The sequence below is a fragment of the Lissotriton vulgaris genome, chromosome 4_1 (assembly GCF_964263255.1).
Source record: "Lissotriton vulgaris chromosome 4_1, aLisVul1.2, whole genome shotgun sequence".
NCBI classification, from domain to species: domain Eukaryota; kingdom Metazoa; phylum Chordata; class Amphibia; order Caudata; family Salamandridae; genus Lissotriton; species Lissotriton vulgaris.
Window position 1 is genome coordinate 378,197,149 of NC_141691.1, and position 27,742 is coordinate 378,224,890.

Sequence of the window (27,742 nt, forward strand, 5' to 3'; positions counted from 1 at the left end):
GTATACATGAGCCCCCTCGCGGCCATCGCCCGCCAACACAACCTCAACATCATCTCTTACGCGGACGACACTCAACTGATCCTCTCTCTCACCAAGGACCCCAGCACCGCCAAAACTAACCTACACGAAGGAATGAAAGAAGTCGCCGAATGGATGAAACAAAGCCGTCTGAAACTGAACTCAGACAAAACAGAAGTCCTCATCTTAGGTACTTCCCCCTCTGCATGGGACGACTCCTGGTGGCCGGAAGCCCTCGGAAAAGCACCCATCCCGACAGACCACGCACGGAACCTTGGCGTCATCCTGGATTCTTCACTCTCAATGAACAGACAAGTCAACGCTGTATCATCTTCCTGCTTTAACATTCTTCGCATGCTCAGAAAAACATTTCGCTGGATCCCCTCCGAAACAAGGAAAACAGTCACCCACGCTCTAGTCACTAGCCGACTGGACTACGGAAACACCCTCTACGCAGGTACCACCGCCAAACTCCAGAAGAAACTACAACGAATCCAAAACGCCTCAGCCAGGCTCATATTAGACATCCCACGCAACGAACACATCTCTGGTCACCTTAAAGACCTCCACTGGCTACCCGTCAATAAGAGGATCACTTTCCGACTGCTAACCCACGCACACAAATCACTCTACGACATCGGACCAGATTGCCTCAACTTTCGACTGTCCTTCTACACCCCCTCCCGCCAACTTCGCTCTTCCAGCCAAGCCTTCGCCACGGTACCTCGCATCAACAAGACCACCATGGGAGGCAGATCCTTTTCATACCTGGCTGCCAAAACTTGGAACTCACTCCCCGCTTACCTTCGCCTCACCCAGAATCACCTAGCGTTCAGAAAGCAGCTTAAAACGTGGATATTTGACAAATAATCCTCCTCCCCTTCCTTAGCGCCTTGAAACCCTCTGGGTATGTAGCGCGCTATACAAATTTTATGACTTGACTTGACTTGACAAGCGCTAACCTTCTCTGATGGAGGGCTTCGTCACCAATATCGCCACAGAAGCATGAAGCCAGCTACTTAATTGACATAAAATTCACTCCCTGATCAAGTTCACCATTGCATAATCACTCTTCAACACCTCGGTTTTCAGCAGGCTGAATTGTTTCAGTAGTCTAATGGTTGGCTGCCATAAATACTCCAGAACTCTCCGAGATAACGTTTTCCCATTTGCAACCTGAACATTAATTCATCTCTTAGACATACGCCCATCTCATCAAATGGAAACCAAATAAAAGCTGAAGACATAAAATTGAGCATTAATAACATGGCCGCTTTCTGGCAGACACTCAATAATGTAACTTACCATCATGTAAGCATGTTCTGCTAATCACAACCTCTGAGTACGCCTAAATCACCTTGTGCCTCTTTCAATTTATCGTGCCTTTGACCTGCAGTGGCCACTCCATTAGAAAACCTAACCATTTGCTTTATAAAGGTCTAGTTGGGTCCCTGTCTGGGCCCGGTCAATTCTTTGCTGACCTTCAAGTGACAGATTCTGCAACTTCAGTGAGGGAAAAGCCTCAGCAAAGTATCCATCAGAATAAGTTTCTCGTCTTCAAGAAAACTGACATAAAACTTTTAAAAATTAACAATCCACACGAAATGGAGTAGTATTGTGCTAGTGTAATTTTGGTATTGTTGTATGTTTAGCCATGCCTGTTTTCTTTTCTCTGAGTGCGTTTTTAATGAGACATTAATTTTAAAACTGCCATAAACTGACATTAATGCTTGCATGAAATTGTGTTTTGCAATTCTGCATGTGTTATTGCAGCATATTTTGCTCTTGAGGTTTGACTGACAAATCAGTTATCTTAGTCCTGTTAAGGACATCTAGAAAATAATCCACTAAGCAAACTGAAAAGATATCTAGCAAGTTTGAAATGATAGATTCAAAACATTTTTGGGTCCGCATATTCTCACTTGCAGCATCTGTTGTTGGTGCTAACCAACTCAGGTCTGACTAACAAAGAGTGCATCCAAGCAGTTGCAGTGCAGCATAATGAGGACTGTGATCACTTTCATTTCTTTATATGACCACAAATTGCTGGATTACTTTCTAGTTGTTTATTGGAACAAATATGTAACCAATATTGGAACTAGTGCCAAGGCGAAAACAAGTGGGTCTGGCAAAAGAGTCATTAAGAAGCCAGTTGTTCAGATCTAACACCTTGTTGATAGCGGTAGAGGTCAGTAATGATTGACCCTTTTTGTCTCATCTGCAATCCTCAATGATCATGGCTGGTAAGCCCTATGCAACACACATTTCACAGTCAAACCAAGAAAAGGAATCTCTATATCAAATATTGAAGTCGCCTGCAATTAATTTTAAAATAATCAACTTCTTACTGATGTATCCACAGTCATTCGAATTACAATTCCTTCATAGAGCTGACTCAAATGACAACCACTATACCAGGGGCGGCACCACCACTAATGCAGAGGAGCGTTGCCCCACTGCTCTGCGAGCTATGAAAAAAGGAAAATGATAATAATGCAACGTTATTATAATTTTATTTTTCTACTGCCAAGGCTCAGTTGTTTCCAGCGGGTGAGGCTGGGCTCCGAGAAGCCAGAGAACTGCAGGGGAAGACGTGGTGGCACTCTCCAAGTGTGCATGTCACCGTATTCACAAGAATATAGCTCACATCTGTGTGTCTCGTAGTGGTAGCATGAAAAAAGCTGCCTAGCGTCAGTGCAGGCACCATACCGTCATGTTGCAAGGGCGCCAGTGCTGCAGGGGTGATTATTTAAAGTGTAGGAAGTGACACCTTTCTACACTTAAACAATCATTTGTGGTGATTTGCTTTTTCTGTGTGTGCTGTAGAATACAGCACACATAGAACGAGCAAAAAACTAGTAGAAATGTATTATTTCTTCTCTTATCGCCATGCTAAGACCAGGTATTCCCTGGCATTCGTTTTTGATACTGTCTCAGCCTTGTAAATCTGAGGCAGCGTCAAAAAGCACTGGGTGTTGCAGAGGACTGCAGTTGAAAGTGACATATTTACAAGGTTTGTGTTAAGCCACGTTCAGTGGCTTAGCACCACCTTGTATATAGGAGAAATGGCGCAAGGCCACCGCTTCAGTGGCGAAAGGGGTTTGTACATGTGCTTGTGCTCATCAGTGTTTTTTTTCATTTCTCGAATATGCAGGAGAATTGCGTGGTATCACAGATCTGTTTGTGTCATGTTTTTTAGTATTGTAATCTTATTGAAGTGTTTAGGCAGCAGTAGTCTGAGAATTCTTTCTAACACCCTGGCAATCAGCCTAGTGTATTAAGAAATACAGATCCAGCCCCCCTTTATTAAACCATGAAAAAATTCAAGATTCTCAGAACCACATTCTTAGAAAGGTTTCAAACACAGACCAGAAGTAATTTGGTCAGGTTGCTGTCAGGGTTACATCTGTCCAAGCGAGTACCCTGTATGATTGCCAGTAAGGTGTCGAAATATCAACAATTTTAGATCTTACCCTCATCATTCAATGAAAATTGTTTAAATCTGAACACTAGCAGTGTTGCATTTTGATGATGTTTCATTGTATTTGGGTGTGACCGACTTTGCACATATTGTAAATATTGTCTATACTGAGTTATATGTTTTTGGTTCAATTTTTTGCACATGCACTGTGCTGACACTTGGAGCACCGACGTCACTCAAAATGTTCTTGTGTAATCTTGGGTATGTTAATTTCAGAATAAGATGTGGATGACAAATACATTCCGTTTGATGTTATTTATTACAAAGGAAAATAAATCTCTTTTGGCCAACTGTATCATTGCAACATGTTATTTTGAATGAATCCAAGAGAGGCATTACTTTTGTTGAATATTGTCGCAAGCAATACTTATACGGTAACAGAAAAGCAAGATATATAACCTACCCTTGTCCTGGCCTTCCAGATGTGGATGGAGTCTCATATGCAGCAAACATGTAGAAGCCTTCAAGATACAATGTGGTTCAGAACACGGTTTCCTAAATATCAATATATGAAAATATTTTGTCAAATCTACCCAGCCGAACAAAAAGAACATCAGCTTAATTCCTGCAGTCTTCAATGATGCCATCATTATGTGCAATCTTGCTATGGCGGAATCACATGATCCTGCAGTTTGTGTTATCTTCTCATCAAGATAGAAACGGTCTGTTTTCTTGTAGTCAGTGTATGTCTTTCATTGATACTGAAATTTGATAAATGGGCAGTGCTCCAGCCCCACTAAATTGATAGTACCCCTGCTCTGTTTAAAGCAGCTGGAGCGCAGAGATTACACTCCAAATGCACACCAGCGTTTAAATTACACAAAGCAAAAATGTTTACACCACCGGTGCAAACACTTGAGGTGGCAGTCTCTCCATCACTGGCCTACAGGTCACAGTGACGCCAGCCTCATCCTCATTAAGAGGAGGCAACCATCACTCGTTCACCTTGCCAAGGACCACCACCTTTTATATAGCAATTCTGGGAATGAAAAATGGACAATGGTCCCCATGAACATGGGGAGAACTCTCTGCATGCCAGGGCCATTGCTATGTGGTCATTTGAACATCAACTTCAGATGTGGAAGTTTGTTTTCAGAAGACAAAATAGTTTGCAGAGTAGGCTTAAAATCACAGCTGTGGTTCGGCAAAATTTGTTGTCTTTAATGGAGATAAGTTAGTAGCTTGTCCCTTGAAGGCATAGAGATCCTCACTTATCTACTAGAGATTTCCAAATATGGTTGGAGGGGAGGTCATCTACCAGGTGAGTGGAGTACATTCTCTTCACTGACTTGGCATGCTGTCTGGCCACACACAAGACTCTAAATGGGTCCCTAAATCCAACTAGTCTACAGCTTCTTAAGAATATTTAGTATTTCCCCTTACCGACTCATGTCATCATAATACAGGAGAATCTTCTCAAATAAATGTTATTGTCTGACATTTGGAACCACATTGGAACCCCATTAAGCAAGTCAAGCCATGTTCTTAGCATATTAAAGCATATTACTTATATAATAGAAGGCTAACATTTATTTTTATAACTTTGCCTCTAGAGAAATAAAGTCCGTCTACCCAACTCTAGACACACAATTTAGATCCCTGCAACGCTAATGGGATTATCTTTCCCTGTAGTGTTTGAGAAGAAAACCTACAATGTTTGGCATCAACCTGAATAACATCTGAAAAGTTCAAAGCTCATTCTTTACAAGATAGAGAGCTAGAGATTGTTATAGAGATTGTCATCTCAAAAGATTTATATGTCAGAACCCTGCACACCTCAAAGACCATTAGGGTGGTTTGATCAGCATTCACTGATAGTCTATTGGTATTGCAGTGAATCAATCAATCAAACTGAGTGCTTGTATAGCGAGCTACTCACCCGTGAGGGTCTCAAGGCACGGAGGGGGCAGCTCCGGAATCAGTTGAGGAGACAGATCTTTAGGTCTTTCCTGAACGTGTGCAGGGTTGGGGAGCATATGATTTTCAACGGGGAGCTCATTCCACGTCTTGGCTGCGAGGTAGGAGAAATCTCTCCCGCCGGTCCTGTGTCTGCAGATGCAGGGGCCTCTGCCATGGTGAGGTCGGTGGAGTGGATGTTCGTCTTGGGTATGTGAAGGGATAATCTCTTGTTGAGGTATTTGGGTCCGATGTTGTGGAGGGATTTGTAGGCGTGGGTGAGGCATTTGAAGGTGACCCTCTTCTCAACCGAGAGCCAGTGGAGGCCTCGTAGGTGTTGGGTCATGTGGTCATGGCACAGTGTCCAGAGGACAAGTCTGGCTGCAGCCTTCTGAATGGTCTGAAGTCTATGCAGGAGGGTTTTGTTGATTCCGGCATAGAGGGCGTTGCCATAGTCTAGTCTGCTGGTGATGAGTGTGTGGGTGAATGTCCTACTCCAGTCGGGGGAGAGCCACTTGAAAGTCGTACAGAGGATGCGAAGGCAGTTGAAGCTGGTGGAGGCGACAACATTGATCTGGCTGTCCATGAAGAGGGAGGAGTCGAGGATGAGGCTGAGGTTCCTAGCATGGTCTGAAGGGGTGGGAGGGCTCCTGAGGGTGTAGGGCCACCAGGTGTTGTCCCAGGCGGAGGTGCAGGGACCGAGGATAAGGACCTCAGTCTTCTCTGAGTTTAGCTTCAGGTAGCTGTCCTTCATCCAGGCTGCCACGTTCTTCATGCCTTCCTGAAAACAGAGTCTGGTGTCTTCAGGATTTTTGTGAGCGACAGGATGAGCTAGGTGTCATCGGCGTAGGATATGATGCTGAGCCCATGCTGTCTGACGATGGTGGCGAGTGGGGGCATGGATATGTTGAAAAGGGTGGGGCTGAGTGAAGATCGACAGGGGTACTCCACAGATGATTTCCATTGGTTCAGGGAGGAACTTGGCACTTTAGCCAATTTGGACACTACAGTCTTGGCTCAAAGGGTGAAAAAATGAGCTGCACGTGCAAACCTCACTGCTTCTCTACGTAAGGATCTTACAATACCTACTAATATAGACTATATGATAGATTCACTGAAATATCTTAAGAAGACCAAAACTTAAGTTTAACTGGGACCGAATCCTAACTTTACAACTTTCTGCATTCACAAAGGGCATTTAGGAGTACTAAAGTTTGGGGGGCATATTATCAAGGGGGTTTATCTCTACTTTTTTGGCTTTAAAAGCCAAGAAAGCGGAGATAAATGTATCTCCCTATTACCTAGCTGTCGCTAACACCAGTTAGCGACAGCTAGTAGGAGAGAGCGACCATCTTGGGCCCCGCTTTGCATGTCAGGGATATTTATCACTAATGACATGCAAAGTGGGCGTACCAAGATGTTAGCAACTGGAAACAGTCGCTAACATCGCTATCTCCTAATACCAACTTTTGGAGATATTCGCGCTAAGCGCGAATATCTCCAAAAGCTAACACCTGCCTCTGAGCAGTTCTTAGCCATGTTATCCAATGGTAGGTGGATAACATGGCTAAGAGCTTTAGCTCAGTAATGCATGAATATCGCTGACTTTTCAGCGATATTCATGCATTTCGGCCGATTTTTATCGCTTAGGAGATAAACCTTGATAATAGCAAGGTTCCTAAGCGATAAAAATCGCTGCAGCTCGGCGATAAAAATATCGCCGCTAAGCCAACATAGCGATAATTATCGCTAGTTGTTGATCATATGCCCCAGAATTCCTAACTTTAGTACTTTTAAATGCATTTTGTGAATACCGAAAGTCGTAAAGTTAGGATTTTGTCTCAGATTCATTTTGTAAATCGGGCTCATAGTCTCATGCATCAATACGCAGCCAAAAAAGTATTTGGGCATCAGGTACATTTCGAGGATTGAGGATTTATACAATAATAATTTTTTCACTTTGCTTTTCAAAATATAAGACCCATTTGCACGTTGGGATTCTCTTCCTTTTACTATCCTATGAAGGTTAACCCTGATTAAGGTAGAGTCTATGTTTACATCATTTATCTGGCAAAAAAGTAGCCTCAGCAGCACTGAACACTTTATATGAAGAGTTGGAAAAAGGTGGTTCGGCACTTCCCAATATTAAGGATGATTATTTTGCCTATTTTGCACAGTACATGTCCAAGTTTATTGTAAAGCTCTGGAATGTTATTTTTAAGAATGATTTTATGTCGCAGATTTTTAAGGAATATGATATATGTGTTGTGTTAACATCATCAAATTCACCCAAAAAAGTCAATTGCAAAAGTCTGAAGTGGTTTTTGTGGAAGCGCAGGGATCTCTGGCAACCAATATAATCCAAAAGTAGGCAAAAGCAGTGTTCAAGAAGCTAGCAGACTTTTTATTTGGCAAGAGATTGTTATACATTTCTGAAGTCTCCAATTTAGCTGAAGGTAATTGTTTCTTCGCTCCTTTAGAATGTCGAATAAAGTATTTAGTAACTAACAGCCTGATTCATCATTGGGAAGTTTTGCGAGTCTGAAATAGCGAATCATAAGGAATCGCTATTTCAGACTCGCAAAACGGGATTCATGTAGGAATAGCAATATTTTTTGCGATTCCTACAGATTCCTTATTTGCGATTAGCTAATTGCTAATCGCAAATAAGGAATAACTCCCCATTCATTCCTATGGGCCTAAAGGCCCATAGGAATGCATGGGGAGTCATTCCTTATTTGCGATTAGCAATTAGCTAATCCCACATGAGATTGCGAATTCAAGGGGGCAGGGGTGTCCAAAGGACACCCTGTAACACCCCTGAAATGTCAAATTACACAGATGTTACACACACACATGTCCAAAAGACATGTGTGTGTGTAACATGCAACTTAGAAAAATGCTTTTAAAAGCATTTTTCTAAGTTTTCGCTATTTACCACGAGGTTTGACCTCGCGGTAAATAGCGGCCCGAAATTGCAATTTCGCAATTTGAAATTGGATGATGAATTGTATTTAAGGAATCTCAAATAGAGATTCCTTAAATGTAATTCCTCGCAAATTTGCGAATTCGCTATTACCGATTTTTGCATTTGGGATGATGAATCCCAAATGCAAAAATTGCGCTCGCAAAGGGCCAGATTCTGAGAATCTGGCCCTTTGCGAGCGCAATTCTCCTTCATGAATCAGGCTGTTAGATTCTAGCCAGATAAGCAGTGGTCAAAAACTGCGATCCTTGTTACTTGAAGCTTGTAAACATAAGTGCCCAGAGGAATGGAAAAGATTGTTCGCCTCCATGAAGGGCCTTGATCTTAGTCAAAAAGGAATTAAGAAATGTGAAAAATATTAAGGATTAGAACTAACAAAAAAGATGTGGGATGAAGTTAATATACTACATTTTTGCATCTTCATGGGAGCCAATTGATGCTGAGTGTTATTTTTTTAGTACATGACTGCTATATAGAGCCTCGCAATTTCTTGCACAAGTCAATCTTGTCTTGCGGGTCATTGCTTTTGATGTACTTTGGCGGCTGGCCCAAATAGGGTGCATGTAACTGGACTGTGTCCTCCTATTCAGGACTTTTGGAATTAAATATTTCAGTATTGGGAGAACAAATGACAGGTTAAACTAGCTCCCAGTACCTGTTTGTAACATCTCAATAATCAAGTGCCTTGGTATCGGCTTGTTGCTCCATTGGTCTAAATCTTGATAGCCTTAATTCCGATTGCTATAATAGCACAGAATCTTAAGGTGATCAAGTGAGGGAAGGAAGGGAAGGGGAGAGTAGGCAGGAGACCTGCAAAATAAATCCTTTAATCAATTTAGGTATGTAACCATTGCATACAATCTGTCCATACATATTTATAATACAAAAATCAAATCATCTTTATTCGATTCAAATGAAAAATCATAAAAGTATACATTACAGTACGATAAAAGTTGAATCAGAATTTAAAAACAAGTGCAGTAAAAACAAACAGAATTTAACATACATCAGTTAATATCTTCCTTCTAGTAATAACAGCCCTCAAGAATCTTGCTAATACCACACATGTGAACAAATTTGGAAGCAGTTGTAAAAATAAATACGCTGGTCTACATTGCCTAAAATGTAAGGATTTCAATAGAGGCTTAATAAAAATAATCCTTAAATCAGTATAAAATTTACAGAAGAATAGTACATGGATAATCGATTGACTAGACGTCTTATCACAGGGACAACATATTAATTGACTGGACCAGTTATTACTGTTAGGGAAACTTGTCAGACGACGAAAGATATCTAGCCTGAAGCGTGTCAGAACAAACCTGTGTTGGGCATTAAAAACACTGGTTAAATACGGTTGCATTGAGAAACTGGTAAGAACCATTTGGTTATGTTGTACAGTTGGCTTGACCAGTTCCAACGTCAATCTCACTGTCTCTAAGGTATTTAGACATTTTCTCTTTAATTGTTTCCTCGTAATATACTGCATGGCTTCTGGATTAACATAATATTCGGGGTGGCAGTTATCCATACTAATATTATAAAGAGAGCGCCCAAACCTTTGATGCGGGTAAACTCCGGAACCACAGCGCCAACCGGAACACCCAATACAGCGTTGTAAAAGAGCAGATGGACATAGGCTATACACCAGCCCAACATATACATTAGAAGGGAAAAAGAACATTTGGGAAAAAGTAGTCCGTTGTGGGCATGTGCGTTCTGCGATGGGCGTGTGCATACAGCGATGGGCGTGTGCATTCGGCAAAAGCCTGCGGTATTATACAACTTGCGATAAGCGTTCTGTGTGGGACTAGCGTTGTAACACGAGTGGGCGGGCCCTTCGGCATTGTTGTGGGCGTGTGCCATCGGAGACGCCGGAAGCATTCAGAAGCAGGAGTTGTGGCGTTTGCCGTTGACGCGATGTGGGGTGTCTAAGTTCATTGCGCCGTGTTTGGGGAGTGTGTGCATTTTGCGGCGATCGGGGGGTCGGCTGGAGCGGACACACACGTTCGCATATTTTGGGAAGGACAACAAACAGAAGAGCACACGCTCACCTTCAGCGGTATCGACCGAGGGATTCTGAGCGGACGCACAGGCAAGTTTTGGAATAAATTTGCCTTGCCTATTACAACCATTGCAGACATTATATTTCATCCCCGGACAACGTCGGGGCGGGCTGCTAGTCAGACATAAAATTGATAATATATTTTAGCCATGGTATTTTCAAAGTGTGCTCAGAGCCGCAACAGTCCTGTGCAATCGCACAATTAAACCCTATATGGTCCGAAGTCCATAGCTTATGCCAGAGAAGAACTGGCTGAACCTTTATCAAGTCTGCTAGATAAGTTGCTCCCAATTCCACAAAATTAGAACAGCTGATTGGGAGTTCAAGGAGATTTTTAAAGAACCCATTTTCTAACAGCTGCAATGAGTCCACATTTACATGCCCCCACAACTCAGAGCCCTCCATCACAATTTACCGACATTTGGCATTATAAATGTTCAGCATATCTTTAGGAAGTTTGCAGCCCAATTTCATTGAAAAGTTGCACAGGTCTGTGATCCATCTGTAAAACTACATCCTTCTTGATTTTACTGCACTTCTCCAATTCCCATCACCATCAAATAAAATTCCCAAATATGAAAAGGTGGGTGTTTTGAGGTAAAATCGCATGTCCTATTAAAATGTTATGCCCCTTAGATTACTCTCCTGACTCGCTCAGATGAGGTCGCTTCCCCACGCTCCCAAGGCTTGGTGATTTGGTGATTCCAGAGCTCTTTGAAGCAGATTTGCGGTATCGTAGCGCCTTCCAGCTGACTTAAACCACCACGTCTGCGCTCCGCTCGCTCTGCTGCCTCTCATTAGCGCTATTATACCCCCCGCATTGCTGCCGTTGCCTGCATTGTGAAATTGCCATTTGTAGTGCTGCATATTTCAATGAGCGCATTGTTCTGTTCGCATTGTTAATTCAAAAGGACTTTATGCTCGATTGAGCCTCTGATTGTGCCCCAATCTCGCCCAGTTTCGCTTTCTACCTGTTGCAGCCATTTTGTTGTTGTTGTGCTTCTTAGCCCGTAGCTCCACCCTGCTCCCACCTCCCAGCTGACCCTCCCTCCCACAGATAGTTGTAGATCGGCACCTCCATCCCCGCGCTGTGACTCTCCTGACTCGCTCAGAAGAGGTCGCTTCCCCACGCTCCCAAGGCTTGGTGATTTGGTGATTCCAGAGCGCTTTGAAGCAGATTTGCGGTATCGTAGCGCCTTCCAGCTGTCTTAAACCACCGCGTCTGCGCTCCGCTCGCTCTGCTGCCTCTCATTAGCGCTATTATACCCCCCGCATTGCTGCCGCTGCCTGCATTGTGAAATTGCCATCTGTAGTGCTGCATATTTCAATGAGCGCATTGTTCTGTTCGCATTGTTAATTCAAAAGTACTTTATGCTCGATTGTGCCTCTGATTGTGCCCCAGTCTCGCCCAGTTTCGCTTTCTACCTGTTGCAGCCATTTTATTGTTGTTGTGCTTCTTAGCCCGTAGCTCCACCCCCTCCCACCTCTCAGCTGACCCTCCCTCGCCCCTCCCCTTCCACTATCCATTTATGACAGATGCATTTGCGGGCAGTGTTCACGCGCAGCGGTCGCGCCCCATGCGCGCCAAAGGTGCACCAAATGTAAGCCCGTCTACGCCCGTCCGCGCCTGGACCGCGCCCAGCGCCAGACCCCCTGGTCCTCGCAAAACCCTCTCCACCCGCATAACTTACGACGCCGATACCCTCTTTGCCCTCAACCCCGGACGCACACCACAATGCTGTGAAGCTACCCCAGGACACACCCATGGACCATTGGCCTGCCACTCCTGTAAGTTCACCTGCATCAGGACACACACCAAATCCACTTCCTCCAAACACACCTCCGACTCTAACCACCTGAAGTGCATCCTGCTGAACACCCGCTCGGTCCACAGACACGCCACTGAACTCTGGGATCTACTCGACACTACATCGCCGGACGTCGCCTTCCTTACTGAAACATGGATGAACCCCTCATCAACACCCGACATCGCGATAGCCATCCCGGACAATTACAAGATCATACGAAAAGACCGCCCCATCCAAACAGGAGGAGGTATCGCCATCGTCCATAAGAACACCATCCGAATCACGACCAGCTCCGACGACAACCTTACGGCCGCCGTACACATTCACTTCCAGATCCACACCGACCCCAGGACCACACTTAGAGGCACCCTCATCTACAGACCACCAGGAACCCGCACACAATTCAACGAAGACATCTCTGACTTCATCAGCCCACATGCCCTCACATCCGAGAACTACATCCTACTGGGAGACCTCAACTTCCACCTGGAAAAGAAAAACGACAGCAACACCACCACCCTTCTGGACAACCTGGCCAATCTTAGACTCAAACAACTTGTTGACACCCCCACCCACCTAGCCGGACACACGCTCGACCCTATCTTCACCTCCAGCAAACACATCTCCTTCATTCACACCACAGCTCTCAATTGGACCGACCACAGCTGCGTCCACTTCAGCTACAAAAAGACCACGACTCACAACCCCCCACAACCTATTCCTCGAAGAAACTGGAACAAAATCACCATCGACCAACTCTTCACATCGCTTAACCAAAACCCTCCTGCAATATCATCGGACCCAAACCAAACTGCCACCAAACTCACACAATGGATCACCCACAGCGCTGACGAATTATCACCCTTGAAAAACCACCAGATCAAACATGGTATCAAAAATGCCCCCTGGTTCAACGATGACCTTAAGAAATCCAAAAAGTTATGTCGTACCCTCGAGAAAACCTGGAGAAAAAACCCAACCACTGACAACCTTACCACCTTCAAGGACGCCACCCGCAAACACCACCAATTGATCCGAGCCTCCAAGAAATCTGCATTCAAGGATCGACTCGACAACAACGCCCACAACAGCAAGGAACTATTCAACATCGTCAAAGAATCTACCAACCCCATCGCCGGCACCAACGACATCACTCCCTTCCAAGACCTCTGCGACTCTTTATCCTCTTTCTTCCACAACAAAATCGCCGACATACATAACAGCTTTGAAAACCAGACCGAAGAACAGACCACTTCACCCACCTCCGAACCAAAGCAGCACTCGCACAACCTTTACGCCTGGAACCCAATCACTACTGAAGACACCATCCGCCTGATGAACTTCATCCACTCAGGTTCACCAAACGACCCATGTCCCCACCACATTTTCAACAAAGCAGACTCCATCATCGCACCCCATCCCCGCGATGTCATCAACTGCTCCTTCAACTCCGCAACCTTCCCGGAAAGCTGGAAACATGCCCAACTCAGCGCCCTCCTGAAGAAACCCACAGCAGACCCCTCGGAACTTAAGAACTACCGCCCCATCTCACTCCTCCCTTTCCCGGCCAAAGTCATTGAGAAAGCCATCAATAGTCAGCTCGCCGCCTTCCTCGAATCCAACAAATCGCTCGACCCTTCACAATCCGGCTTCCGAGCCAAACACAGCACCGAAACCGCCCTCATTGCAGCTACAGACGACATCCGAACACTACTGGACAACGGAGAAACAGTTGCCCTCATCTTATTTGACCTCTCCGCAGCCTTCGACACAGTCTGTCATAGCACCCTCATATAACGCCTCAGCAACGTCGGAATACAAGGAAAAGCTCTGGACTGGATCATCTCGTTCCTCGCCGGAAGAACCCAGAGAGTCCGCCTCCCCGCATTCAAATCAGAGGCCACCGAAGTCATCTGCGGCGTACCACAAGGATCATCGCTCAGTCTTACCCTCTTCAACGTTTACATGAGTCCCCTCGCATCCATCGCGCGACAACACAACCTCAACATCATCTCCTACGCAGACGACACCCAGCTGATCCTCTCCCTCACCAAAGACCCAAACACCACCAAAACCAATCTACACGAAGGAATGAAAGAAGTAGCCGATTGGATGAAGAACAGCCGTTTAAAACTAAACTCAGACAAAACGGGAATCCTCATCTTAGGATCATCCCCCTCTGCCCGGGACGACTCATGGTGGCCACCAGCCCTGGGTACAGCACCCATACCTACAGATCACGCACGTAACCTGGGCTTCATCCTAGACTCCTCCCTCTCGATGACCAGACAAGTCAACGCTGTCTCATCTTCATGCTTCAACATCCTACGCATGCTCAAAAAAAGATTCCGTTTGGATCCCCACCGATACAAGAAAGATAGTCACCGACGCACTGGTCACTAGTCGACTGGATTATGGAAATACCCTTTACGCCGGAACCACAGCCAAACTACAGAAAAAACTCCAACGCATCCAAAACGCCTCAGCCAGACTCATACTGGACATCCCCCGTCATGCTCACATATCCGGTCACCTGAAAGACCTCCACTGGCTTCCCGTAAACAAGAGAATCACATTCCGTCTCCTCACCCATGCACACAAAGCCCTCTACGACCTAGGACCAGAATGCCTCAACACACGACTATCCTTCTACACACCCACCCGCCAACTACGATCATCCAATCGAGCCCTCGCCGCAATTCCGTGCATCCATAGATCCACCATGGGAGGAAGATCCTTCTCCTACTTAGCGGCCAAGAATTGGAATTGTCTCCCCACTCACCTCCGTCTTACACAGAACCACCTCTCCTTCAGAAAACAGCTAAAAACCTGGCTTTTCGATAAGTAATGCACCAATCATTCCCTCAAGAGCCTTGAGACCCTCTGGGTGAGTAGTGCGCTATACAAATTCCTGAACTTCAACTTCAACTTCGGCCAGCTTTCATAACATAAGTTTTGCTTATACTAATTAATAACCCCAAATCCTCCATAAAATGTACAAATTTATCTAAGAGGCTCTGCAAGGCCATAGGGTGCGGGCCATAAGCACCACATTGTCCGCATGTAGAAGAACTGGTATGGTCCGATGACCGATTTGGTCAGATTGGTAAATGTGTCCACAAGGGTGCTAACCCAAACTGGTGAGGTATGGATTAAAGAAAAACGGGGCGAGTACGCACCCTTGACAGACTCCCTTGTTGATGTCAATGGGTCATATATATTCATCTCTCGTACTAAAGCAGATCTTAGCTGAGCTGGTTGAGTACAGGTATTTAAGGAAATTAACAATGGCACAGTCGAATACCATTGACGTCATAATAGACCAAAGTTTATCGTGAACAACACAATAAAAAGCGGAGGTTAAGTCCACAAACACCAAAAACAAATTACCCGCTTTTATACACGTATATTCGCTCACCAATAAATTCAGGTTGATGGTCTGCTCCGTAGTCTCAATTCCATGGTGAAAAGCCATATTGAAGATCGGACATAACGTTGTTACAATCTGCACACTCCTGTAATCTGCCTAAAACTATACGACCCACCACCTTAACTAGAGAATCCAGTAAAGAGATGGGTCTGTAGTGACCGGGACAGTATTGATCGTTCTTTTTTAATATTGGCACAATATGGGTTCCGGCAGGACTTAAAAACCAGAGTCAAAAGAGGGCCCCAAAGATCAGTATTATTTTGTAAAATATAAATCGGAATCCCTAGTGCTTTTCCTCCCTATCTTGATCGAAAGGCCCGATTCACCTCCTCAAGTGTAAAGTTAAAATCAAAATATGTCAACAGAAATGTATACCAAAAGGGGGCATTTCCCGACACAGACGCTGAGCTATTTTGACTGTTTTCGAGTGGACCTGTATATGTTTGGTAAAGAGAGTAAATGGCAACCTCAATTCTGGGCTTATCAACATCACTGAAGAAAGAGGAGTTTATGGCACGCCATAATGCCATGGTGTCTTTATTAAGGCTTGCCTCGTGCAGATTTTCCCACGTCTCCTCTTTGAGGCCTTTTTTTAAAAAAATGTAGTGCTAGCCTATAGGCCCGCCTACAGTTCTGTACTTCTATGGGGTTCCTATGTGTCTCTTTCAAAGCCCCCTTTAGTTTTTTTATGGGCCTGGGTACAGGCATGGTCAAACCATTGTTGGGTTTTCCTAACCCCTCTCTTCTGGTTGGTAGTCAGCCCAGTCTTAATTCCCTCGCTAATTTGATTAAATGTCTCCATAACTGTATTAACTTCTGCTGACTCATACAGACAAACCTCAAAAGCCCTTCTGTGCTGACTAATTAATTGTTCTAAAAAACTAGACGGGTCAACAATAGACCAGTGCAAGGTGAAGACATTCAAACGGGAGAGTACTATATTCTCAGCGGCTAAGGTATGGTGCCCTAACCCTTGTTTGATTGGGAGCTAGTATTGAGCGTTAGACTCTGGGGAAATGGTCACTCATTGCAAGATCTTACAACGGAAAATTATGACTAAGGCAGAATAGCTCTAGGATAGGAGGGAGTTAATAACACTTTATCCCATGCTACCATCAAATGTGCAAGATACTTCAATTGGACTGTCTCCCAATTACTAAAGCCTAGGTCATGTTTAAAAAGTAGCTCATTGAGTTTCTCCCCATACCCTGAATGAAAAAAGTGAGTAACACCATCTCCAGTAGGGGAAATCATGCCACAGACTTTGTTAGCTAGCAATTGGCATAGTTGGATGTTAAAATCACCCCCGTATCAAAATGTTGTCATTTAATCCCTTATCCATTATTGATTCCAGCTCCTCATCCAGGTGACATAATGTTTCCAATATATCTAATTTGCAAGCATTATTATAAAAATTAATTAGAATCAAGGAAAGGGAAGCATAGAAATCAACCTGAACAATTTGATAAAAAGTGTTAAAAGAATTTGCAATTACATTATTGGAGACTAGTTTATTCGATATATAAACATAGAGGCCACCCTTTGGTCTTCCTTGTCTAGATGGAATGGCTGGAGAGAGGAAAGTCTTAAGGACGTTAAAATGTATGGGTTCAATGGCCCATGTTTCTTGTAGCATCATGATGTTAAAGCGGCACATGAAATCTAACCATTCTGGTGTATTTTGCTGCTGAGAAAGCCCTGCGACGTTCCAGCATAAACCTATAATATTACTCCCAGAGATTGTAATGGGGTCCTTACTATTATCATATCTCAAGGGAGACTGCACCATGAATAGTTGCAGGTTTAATAGGTCCTCGTCTATCAGATGGTTTCTGTTGTTTACAGTTGGACTAATAGTTTCTTTCTTTACCTTGTTACCTAATCGAACCGGCCTGCCATTTCAGATAAGTTAGCTAGATCTTCGGCTTTTTCTGGAAAATTCTCAGGGGTCGAGGTTGGGGTTGATGAGGCAGGTATAGCGTGATTAACCCAAATTGACATATTCACCCCCAGTCAATCCACCCAAGTGAGGTCAGAAAGACAGTCAAACCTATGTGACAAGGCAAAAGGATGCACAAATGGGCGAGCATGTTCTACATTACAAATTGACAGTTGAGGTAGGGGTTCTGGAAGAGAAAAAGCAGGCATTGCAGGGGTGGCTGGTAAAAGAAACCCAATGGTAAGACTGAAATTTTATTTGGGTCCAAAATGCTGGACTAAGATTACTAATTAAGCGTTTTGCCAGTAATGGAGATACAGAGGAGAACACCACACATTCACCCTTCAATACCTTGGAACCTCTGCCAACCCACCCAATATGCCTAACCATCTTAAAATCTGCAAAAAGTACACCCCCATACCAACTTTAGTAATAAACAATTGATCGGTTTATTTCTTAGCGAGTCTCAGGCTTCTTCAGTAGATGCATCTATAGTCGGGACATTTGCTAGAACAACCACGTAGGGAGTCGCAGCAGGCGGAAGGTTTTGTCTATCCTCCTTAGACCTAAAAGGAGTAGAACCAACTCTTGCGCTCCGATTGTTAGGTAGGATACGTGGAAGGCCCCTATTCTCAGATGGCCTGTTTTCTATTACTGTTACTTTTTGGTGCAGGGCCATTGAATTTGACACAGAGCAAGCGAGTACTTTAGAATCCCCTAAGACTAGCTGTCCTGGTATACATTTGTTTGTAGCCAAATTACAAAAAATTTGACCATTACTAATATGTTCAATTGAGCCACCCAGATTAGCTGCACCCAAGCGTTCAACACAAATTTGCACTGCACATTCAATGGTCTTAAGTCTATCTGTGATGGTACAAAAAGTAATATTAACAAGTTCAGTTAAGGCTTGGACAGATGCAGCCATTGAAGTATAGTCTGTATGTGTCGCTGTCAATACATGCTTGTACAGGCTTAATAGTGTCTATCCACCTCTGTACTGGGACCTTCTTTTTAGTTTTGTTTGCCTTCCAATGGAGTCGCGATATCGTCCGCACTATAATTCTTCCGAATTCTTCAGAATTTCAGGACATTTAAGGGGCGGATGGAAATCATGAGGAATAGGAATCTCATCTTTATTCAATACAACCGGTCAACCTTCCTGTAAGCTATCCGGTTGGACAGGCCAGTGCTCAACAGTTAATTGGGCTGGGCAGGGACCTGATGAGCCGGGGCCATCCTCAGGTCACATAGTTAAAGTTAGAGATTCCTCCATGCTTAGAATCTGTATCTCACTTGCCCTCACAGCCCTGTGATATAGTTCATGATTGACTGACATGCTCTTGGGGGGGCTTAGCTAGTGCAGAGCTCCCCATAGTTTATGAAGCACAATGTCCCCAGCAAACAAATAGCAGTAAATATCACAAAACTTACAGTCTTGTTGAATCGGGGGGGGGGGGTTTAATCACCAGGTACCCCCTATCCTGCCTTTTCCTGTCACTGATGGGCGCAGATGGGCCTGCCCTTGGCCCGGGCGTGTTCACGTCACGCCTGTGTGCGTACTGCGCTCCAGGAGCCCTAATATTCCTTTATGCACCTACGGTGCATTTGGAAGGACGCAGAGTCTCTAGGCGCAAAGATCATTGGGGGTGGGAGTCCCTGGCTGTCTCTGCCCTCACAGAAAGTGCTGGTGCTTTAGAGATGAGCAAAGAGATATATATTTGACCTCAAGGAGATAGATAAAGTATTTCACCATTCCCAATCAGTCGGAATAATACAAATAAACAAAGAAGGCTAGCCTAACAGGGATTGAACCAAAGCAGGACTCAATTGATCCCTGTCAAGAATATCAAAAAGAAAGGAAGTAGATTAAGCACTTTAGTAGTCCAGAGTCTTTCTTATTTTTCTAAAAGGGAAAACAATGATCAGAGATTATGAATCCTCATAACTGTGACATTCTGTCTCCTGAGAGATTTCTGATTCTTATCTCTCTCTCTATAGAAGGTTGAAATAGTTGTACAAATAATACTGTGATCAAGTCACATTAGTCCCAGCAAGTCCTTTTAATCACACCAAATTAAAATATCGAAATAGCAATCACTTGGCAACAGCGATCTGCTCACAAAGCAATCATATGATTTCTTAAGTTATTGCAATGGCAAACCCCTCAGCACTGTGATTGCAAGTATTTACATATAGCAAGTTAGATTTAAGAAGTTCACTGCACTTTAATATGCCGGTCCGACAGCCGCTTAGATGAGCAGCGTACAGAGTAAAATCTTAGCTCCAATGCAGTCTCAACAAATTAGAAGCTTATGTGGTGCAATGCACCCTTACCACCAGCCAATACCTCAGGAACTCAGAAAGGACAGCAGTGTGACTCTGACGTTCTTACATGAATAATCTGACTCGGTCTGACCTCAGATGCAGCTTTTATCATTACCGGTTCAGGAACGCACTCATGAGAATTGTATCCTGCTTATCAGATCACTTGGATCCTGAGTTTTTCCCGTGATTCCCAAGTGTTGATTCAGAGAACACACATTGCACCAAGTATTTAACTTGGAATATAGTTCCTGTATTTCTGTACTTAGGGAAGGTGCTAATATTGGCAGTAGAGAACACTTTTGTCTTTCACATAGAGCAATTTTCACTAAACCCCGATTGCATCCTCGAGGAACGTGTAACAGGATACCCGCTCCCGGAGGTTGCTTGCCTAGACTTGGTTTACCAGGATTCTTGGAATGGAATACCCTTAGCAGGCGGGGAGCATGCACATTCGCCACAGGCACCTAAGAATCTTCTCCTACTTTCAATTTAGAATCTAGCATCTTGTTAATTTCCTACTCTGGTTTGTTGAATACAATCGGAACAGGAGTCTGATTCAACTTGATCCAAGATGGTTTGACTAAGGATATATGAAAAACAGGATGAATTATGAATGAATTAGGTAGTGCTTACCTTACCGCTGCGAGATTCACCATTTTTGAGGAACTTGTATGGCCCAATAAATCAGGGGTTGACCACACCAAATGTTTCTAGTAGCAACCACACCATATCTCCTACGCGATATATCAGCTATATTCTATGATGTTTATCTGCATTCCTCTTATACTTCTCTTTAGCGTTTTTCAAGTTCTCATGTTTATTTCAAAGTCAGATGTATCTGATTTACTCTTCTTGGTGCTACTGAAACACTGTCTATGGATCCTGGGTTCCACAAATTTATGAACCAATAAGTACTATAGAAAGGGGCTATTTTAGTAAAACTGTGTTTGGTGCTGTTGTAAGCAACTTCAGCCACCCAATGTAGATCAACCCCAGGAGTTTGTGTTTTTATCTACATAAAAGCAAAGATACTGTTTTAGGGTCTGATTTTGTCTCTCAGTCTGTCCATCAGTTTGGGGATGAAAACTGATTGACTTGAAAGACATGATATGCAATGCTTCGCACAACAATTAAGCGATAAATTGAGATCCCCTATCGGGCCCCATGGTCCTAGGCAACTCATGAAATCTGACTATATGAGTCAATAAGAGTTGTTCCAATTGTCCTGCACTGTGAACTTGAGTACATGTGATCATATGGCCTGGTTTTGTCAGAACATTGACAACCACCAAGATTGCCGAGCAACATTTATCTTTATGCAATCCTACAATACAATCTAAAAATGATATACCCATGGTTTTTCTGGGGTAAGCAAAGGTTTTAACAATCCCTGCATTTTTCTGGGATCTGTTTTTGCTTGTGCATATATGGCACACTCTCGTATTCTGATTGCAATATCTTCACAAATTGTGGCCGCCAAAACTGTTGTAACACTCGATCAATGGCTTTCTCCGCTCCATTATGCCCTGCATTGAGAACCTCATGACACCACTGGAATACTCTCATTCGCTGTTCTTTGTTAGGAATCAATAATTTCTTCCTACATATGGAGCCCTCCTTTTAGTTTCCATTCAGGGTATTTTAAGCAAATCTTTTCACCTACTACAGCATATATCTTTGGCTACTTTCTGTAGAAAGTTATCTGTTTGTAAGGTCCCGATTACTTGAGATGGTTTTAATATAGATAGAGTGGTTAGTTCTGAAACCACTTCTAGAATTTCTTGACATATTAGTGTGTCTGCTTTTCTATTCTCAATACCTGGTCTGTATGTCACGACAAAATCATACGCAGTAAAGGAAAACATCCACCTTAACTGTCTAGGGGATAAAATCCTAGCAGCTCTCATGAGCTGCAGATTCTGATGATCTGAGTACAACGTGATGGTGTGTTTTGATCCAATTAAATAAGGTCTCTACTCGCTGAAGGCATATTTGATGGTCAAAGGCTTCTTCTCTGCAATGGTATATCTTGATTCCGATTAATTCAATTTTCTAGACATAAAGGCCACAGGGTGGATTTGACCTGTTAACTCATTTCTCTGGAATAAGATGGCTACAAAGGCAATATCCAACGCATCTGCTTCAACAATAAATGGATTCTCTGTATTTGGATGCGCAAATTTAGGAGCGGTAGTGAATGCTCTTTTCAACTGTGTAAACCCGTAATTCTCCTCTTTGGACCAAACACAAGGAGTGTTTTTTCTTAATAAATAAGTAAGAGGATCCACCATGTTGAAAAATTGATTTATAAATGGTCTATGAAAATTAGAAAAGCACTGTATGTCTTTCACATCAGTTACAGACAACATGACTCCCAAAAATTCCAGCCTGAACACATGGAATTTGCACTTATTCAATTTGCAGTCCAATATATTCTCTTTCAAAGCTTGTAGTGCCATACACACATGCAGTGGATTGCAAATTAGCTAAGGTATATAAGAATGTCATCCATATTCACTACCACAAAAACATCCAAGTATTCCTGTATAACATCATTGAGGATGTATTGAAATTCAGCAGATGCATTGCACAGCCCAAAAAGCATTACAATTTATTCAAAAAGGCCATAGCATTTTCCAAATGCTGTTTTCCACTCATCTCCTCTTCTCATTCTTGCCAAGTGATAAGCTCCTTTCAGGTCTAGCTTTGTATATACTACTGCCTTTTTAACCTGATCTAACAACTCTCATATCAGAGGTAGGGGAAAGCAATTCTTTACAGTGATATGATTGAGAGCACAAAAGTCAATGCATGTTCTTCACTCACCATTCGCCTTCGGTATGACAGTTAGTGACGAAGAAGCAGGCCCTTATAAAACCGTTAGCTAAGTATTTATCGATGCACTGTTTTAACTGTAAATTCTCAGGTTCTGTAAGAGTATATATTCTCCCATAAGGTACCACTGCCCTTGGAACCAGATCTATCTGACAGTCATATGGTCTCTGAGGAGGTAGAACTCTGCTTGTTCACTAAACATGTTGTGAAACTCCCGATGCTGAGGTGATAGGATGATGTCCTTTTCTGCTGCAGTGGCTATGTATGCTTGTACTGAGGACGTAATAATGAGACAGTGTTCTTGACAGTATTGAGATGTAAACATGACTATTTCTATCTCCCAATTGTTGGTGGGATTCTGTAATGTAATTTCTTTTAATTCATTGACACCTTTTGGGAACGAATTCACTAGCCCTCAAAAAACGAACCCAATGATGGAGCAGGACGCCAACTTTGTTGGTGAGTGAGGGTTCTTTTATGGAATTACGGTTTTTCCACCAATCACACCTTTCCTGGGCTACAAGGTTAACCAGTTCCTACTTACGTTGCACTGTCTAGCAGATAATTTCGTACACCTTTTGTGTCACTCTTTTGTTGTTGTAATGATTAGTTAAGGGGTAGAAGAGTGACCACATGACCCTTCCTCTCCTGTTGTTTAAGTATATTTTGTAATTTCAGTCAAGGCAACCTAAGGATTACCCATTATTGAGGCACCTTGAGTATGTCAAATCTCACTGTCTCTATATGATTCTCTTCAGATCTAATAGGAAGTTAGTCTGTGAAAAATAGAATGGGCCCAGATGTGAGTTTTTTCCTGTCTACCACCAATATATGTTCAGGATTTATTTTTTTGTTGTCAAAATCTGTTTATTGATTTTAATGCAATGATTACAAACAATTTACAGAGACAATAGTGCATTCCATCTTTCTTCACAGGAGTAAAACCTGTGCATTAGGTAGCTATAGTAAAGGTACAGTTTAGTAACAAGTTCCAGATTGCCCCTGCGAGCAGAAATCTGAGGAGCCGACTTCGTACAGACTTATCATACTGTCATAATAACCATTAAACAGGAGGAATGCATGACCCCCTACCTAAATGCTGATGTGTTTGAACGCTACCATGGGTAGTACAAAAACAAAAACAGAACAAGAAACAAAGATTAAAATAAACGAGATACTTAAACCTAACCATACCCAGGACAATACATAAACTTAGACTCCAGTAAGTGCAGAGGGGATGAGAAGTGAGCCCCCCGTGACCAGCGCAAACGTGCTCACTTGAGTGGGGGAAAGAATCAGGACCCTAGCCCTGGGAGAGAAGAGCTCCCCACTATACCAGGAAGAGATGTAATGCCCTCAATCTTGGACCACATGCAAATAGGGGAAGCCCCTTTGATAGATAGCCTACTAGCGGGCTCCAAACTTAATTGAAGCTCTTACGCTAGTCCTCGACAATGTCTGAGGTTCTTTCAAGGGCTAGTGCACGCCATAGGCGGGCATGCCATTGTGTGAGTAAGGTAGCTTCCGATTTCTTCCCGGCTGCTGCCAGCGCCATCTTGGACTCACCAAGGCACAGCCACATAATGGAGCGATCCCATTGGGTCTGATACTTGAGAATCAGGATGCGCACTCCTAGGAGTACATGTTCTATGGAAGCCCCAATCGGGTACCCCAGTATTAGCTTGATCTGAGATAATATTTCCTTCCAGAAGGGCTGAATAGCAAGACAGTCCCACCAAATGTGTTTAGATTCTCCCAGGAGGCCACAACCCTGCCAGTATCGATTGGACGTTGCAGGAACAATTGAGTGTAATTTCTGTGGATAGAGGTACCAGTTATATAGAAGCTTACAGTGGGCCTCCCTCAGGAACATAGAACGATTGTATTTTGCAATGTCCCTGTATAGGTAATCCCACTGCTTTTCGGAAGGCGGGGTCAGGGGAAAGCTCTTCCAAAATGTTGTGTGGCACTGTGATCGCGGTGTGCCTAGTGTTAGCAAAAGTGTATAAATGAAGGATATGCACCCCCTCCCCGTGTTGCCAGACTGGAGAAATGTTTCCAATGGGATCAATTCCCCAGTGGCCCCCTGGCGTATCTGCGGTTGCTGGACCCAACTGGGTATAATGGAAGCTTTCACTTTGTGGAAGTTGGAAGTGAGTTGCGCGGTCAGGGAAGGATCATAATCTCCCTCCAGAGAAGAGGTCAGAAATCATGAGGCAACCTCCTTTCTTCCAGAGATCAAAGGGCCCTTCTTTAAGCGCTGGGGCGAAGGCAGTGTAAAAATGAATGGGGGTATAGGGGGATGGAAACGTGGTCAATGGTAAGGTTTGGGTCACCGTGTCCCACACTAAAAGAGTAGTTGCTTTGGGAATGCTTAGATATGTGTTGGCCGACCTGTCAGCTCTGTCTCCATGGCAAATCCCAGATGGTTCTCCCCGTCACCTCTCGATCTATTTGGAGCTACAATTTTTCCGATTCCCTCATAGACCATTCTCCCAGGACCCGCAACTGTGCCACTCTATAATGTAAAAGGAAATCCGGAAGAGCAAGTCCCCTCTTGAGCCACTGCCTTGTCAAGAGACGTCTGAGAGGTGTGCTATTTGCCCCTGACATATGAACTTGGTGATCATAGATCGCATCTCTTTAAAAAGCCCTGTCTCAAGCTGAATAGTGAGTCCCTGGAGGGGATAGAGCATGGAAGTGTATTCATCTATACTACGTTAATTCAGCCTATCCAGGAGATGTATGCAGTGTTCCATTTTTTAAAGTCAGATTTAAGCTATCGGAGCAGTAGGGGGAAATTGGCGTTATAAAGCTTAGGGGTGATTTGAACTCCTAAGAATGTAATTGACTTACATGCCCACAGGAAGGAAGACATCTCTTCCACCACCTTCTGCAACGCTGGGGGTAGCATTACGTGTATAATGAAAGATTTAGAGAAGTTAACCTAAACCCTTTCAAACTGCTCTAGTTCCCGATCCATCTCGTCCAGGGAGACCACTGGATTGGTAATTGGCAAGAGAACAACGAGAGTTTGTGGTAATCTGCCCCAAACCTAATCCCACTAATCTTTGGGTTCGCTCTTACTCTTGCTGCAAATGGTTCGACGCTAAGGGCGAAACGTATCGGGGAGAGGGGGCAGCCCAGTCTGGTCCCCCTCGCTAAGTTAAAAAAAGTCAAAGGCCACTCCGTTCACCAATACCCTGGTTCTAGGAGTACTATAGTTGGCCTTCACCATCCCTAGAAAGGATTCGAAGAACCCAAATCGGCGCAGAGAAAGCTGTAGGAAAGCACAGTCAACTCGGTCGAAGGCTTTCTCTGCGTTGAACGATAGAATGGCCACTGGGATCTGTTTCTTCTGAACATTATCTATGAGGTGAAATACCCTGCGGAGGTTATCGTGAGTCTGGCGTCCTTTAATAAACCCTGATTGGTCAGGGTGGATAAGAGTGGGTAGGATCTTCCCTAGCTGGGCAGCCAGAATTTTTTAATAGAGTTTTGCATGTAGGTTTAATAAAGTGATAAGCCTGTAGGAAGAACACTCTTGTATGTCCTTACCCGTTTTTGGGATAATCGAGATCAGGGCTTCCCCCATAGAGGGGGACACCACTTGGCCTGTCATGATTGCATTGAAGAGGGTAGTAAGCTGTGCGGCCAGTGTGGTGGCAAAGGTACAATAGCACTGCGCCATAAGCTTATTCGGACCCGGAGATTAATGATGTTTGAGGGAGTCAATGGCTGCTTGAACTTCTAACTGAGTGATGGCTCGGCCTGGACCTAAGGGAGCTCCAGCGTATCTAGGTAGTGCAACTGATCCATCACCAGGGGGAGTTTGGCCTGGTATAGAGTGCTGTAGAAGTCGTAGAAAGCACTAACCTTCCCCTCTTCACTAGTGTGTATGACCGCCCATCCATCAATGATTTTCTTCACATAGTTCTACTCCTGTGGCATCCTAAGTTGCCTTGCCAAAAACGATCTCACCTTATCCTTCCCCTCGTAACCGTGGGTCTGGAGTCTCTGGATTGTCCTTTTCCACCTGATTCGTATAAATGGCATTCAATTTCCCCCTGAGGGCGGTGAGTTTTCTAGGGGCTGGTTTCGAGGGTGAGTCCTTATGCATATGTTCCGCCTGACGTAGGTCCTGTTCTAATTCTAATCCTTCCTTCATCTGGAGTCTCCTCAGGAAGGTAGCAAGGGCAGTACAATGACCCCGAATGAAATCATTGAAGGCATCCCAGTTGCTTGCTGGAGATGTGTCCGCAGGATCATTAGTTATGAAAAAATCTCTAATAGCTTTGGGGAGGTCATCCCTGTGTAATATGTCCCTGCTCCGTACCCCTTGGAAATACCATCTAGCCAATTTAGAGTGTGGAGCTGGCCAATTTAACAGGAAAATCAGGGGGGCATGGTCTGAAATAGCTATGGGGAGGAAGAGGGATGTTGTGCATGCGTTGTAGAGTGATTGACTGACAAAAAATTGGTCAATCCTCTAGTACGACCTCTGGGCATGGGAGAAGAAAGAATAGTCCTGCATGTTGGGGTTAAGGGCCCTCCAGATGTCTATCAGCCCCAGCTGTTGTAATGACAGTTTCAGTGTATTGCTAAACACCCCCCTGGTTCTCTGCAGGTAGATAGTGACCACCCGTGAGTCCCAAATAAGATTCAAATCTCCCATGAGGAGAATGTCCCCTGAAGCAAAGCCTGCTAGGGAGGTGAGAATGACAGATAAAGTCTGCCTGGACTGAATTGGGTGCATACACTATGGCTATCGTGCAGGACCTGCCCAATATTAGCCCCTTAACCATGATAAATGTCCCCTCTTTGTTGCTTTTTGAGGCTTCTAGGTGAAAGTGGGCAATGGAGTGAAACAACAGGGCAACCCTGTTTTGTTTCCTAGGACTGGCTGCTTGAAATATCAGTGGGAAGTGCCTATGCTTCAGCCATAGTTTCTCTCCC